Genomic DNA, 2,471 nt, shown 5'->3' on the forward strand with positions numbered 1-2,471 from the left:
TGCTTTAAGCAAAAGTCAGTGCGGCTTATGAGAATTTTGCATCCTCATATTCCACATGCAACAGTGAAATAGTGTGGTTTAAATGTTTTTTAGGAAGGCTGTTTGGGAAATTAGGGGAATTCTGTTCAGGAAGCTAAGCTAACCACGACTTAGAACAGAAACATAAGTGTGCTTTATTTATTTATTTATCTATTTTGCACAGCTTCCTTTTCCCTTTAAATTTTTGGATGCATGTTCTTAACTGGAGAAGAAACCGCGTGTTAGCTTTGTAATAGTGGTGATTGTCGCTGCTATATGTTCTGCAGTCTGTGGTTTTGTGTAGTTAATGAAATTCAGTTAACTGGGAAACAGAACAATTAACACACTATGTTCTACATTATATCAAAGCTTTCATTTTTACATATTAGTTTATTTACAAAAAAAAAATTGGAGCTTCTATAAAATCTACCATGATGCTGAAAAACAATCCCAGTCATTCACATGTGTGATGCCTGACAGGTGGGCTTCAGTATCAATTGTCAAAAATTGAATATATCTACATTATAATATTTTTTAAAAAGCCTTGACGAACCCATTTATTTATGTAACTGAATTTTAAGAGACAAATATCACCATAAGACTGTGGCCTGGCTCTGACTGTAGGAGGATAATTTATTCAGATGTAACATATAAGATGAAAGTGGAAATTATCATTTCATTTTCAGTGTGTCACAGGAGGGCATTTATTTTGCTTACTGGTGTGTATGAACAAATTAGGTTCATAGAGTGGGCTGTGCCTTTATGTGGAAACATGATAAATCTCATCATTTCATTTCTTACTGGGAAAGAAACTATTTTTCTACTGATTCAGGAAGAACCACCTCTCACTGTGTTTAGTGACTGGAAACGCTTTTGAAATGGATCCCCCACACAGTCACGTTTGCCAGAATCCAACACTAAACCTTCTGTCATAATTCAGCCAAGTCACTTACTCATTCAATACCGGATGGCTTTTGCTACCTTACAGATGAAATTTTAAATGTTTGTCAAATGTTCATCGATGCACATTTTAGTGCTTTTGTTGGACTGAATCAGTTGTATGAGTTTTTACACTGTCTTAAGAGCTAACTACAAACTAAGATTATTTTTTAAACTTTAATATAGCTCTTACTTTTATTTCAGTGTGTTTTAAAGGTACATTAACAAATTGGCAGGTTTTACTTGTCCGGTGAGTCATAGCGCCCTTTTTCACCAAACTGTCAGTCGGCACATTTTGAATGCCATTGATTATCTTTCAGTTTTAAATTAGGTGTGTGTTGTCTCTGTCATATTCCATCAACATCTTCTCTTTCTTTTTTGTTGTCTTTGTATCAGTTGGTGAGACAGCTCACTCTGGCTCAGAGCAACAAATGAGTGCACACTAAAGGAGGCAGTAATGAAAGCAGAACATGTCACCATCAATGCAATAACACAAAATAATTACATTTTTTTTTATGTACTTCTGGTTTTCCTTCCAGTATAAAAACCATTATACCGTATATACCAAAGTAATGAGCGAATGACAACTGGACAACCTTGCTGGTTTCTTCACCTCACTAGCATCTAAGCAAACAAACTAACACATCAACGGACCATAAATCACTTCAAACTGCTGTCTGGAACCTGCAGAGAAAAGAAGAAAACATTACATTGCTTCAGAATGCAGAAATGAGCAGCAGTAAATATATTATAGGAAAATGAAGTAAATTTAATAGAAAAAGGGGGGAAATGAGAAAAATCCAATTAGATCTTTTACACAAATAGACGTGCTATTTTTATATGTTCAATTTGCTGATTAAGACTTTGAAAGATTTTCAGAACCCACTGTGTGTAAATTCTGAAAATAGAGAGATATAAGTTCACTTTCTCCAGATATTTCCAGGTTCTTGTATTAAATATCACAAGATGTGTGTGTATCCAGAAAGGGAAGACTACAATTTGTGGTCATAAATGTCTTTAAAAAAAATTGTCTATTTGATTGTTTGTAAATTCTTTGATTCTTGAAAGTTCAGCATTTCAACCATAAAGCATCATATTGATGCAGATCCGAGTGTTGCTACTTCTGAATGATCATCACTGGTTTTTCAGTGTTGGTTAAGTTTCTGCTCTGCTCGCTTGACATATCTGCAGCCTGGTGGTCATGTTACTATCACTACTAGGCACATTATGTTACAAGCTGCCACATTTACAGAAATGACATTACTGTACAAGACACCAACCATTTACTGCTCAGAATATCAGGATCTTGCAGTTTCTCAGCATATTCAATTTAAAATGAAGCGGAGGGAAATTTTCGAACATATTACAGTAACAGAAAATAATTATACTGAGATTTTAAGCAGACTGTGATGACCGATATATTAATGTAAATAGATTTATCAATACAGATCAACAATCATCACTTCCAGCCGCTGTCCCAGACTAAGCTGCACTAGAATGTAACGAGATGGGCT

Source organism: Telmatherina bonti (assembly GCF_933228915.1).
Source record: "Telmatherina bonti genome assembly, chromosome: 9".
NCBI lineage: Eukaryota > Metazoa > Chordata > Actinopteri > Atheriniformes > Telmatherinidae > Telmatherina > Telmatherina bonti.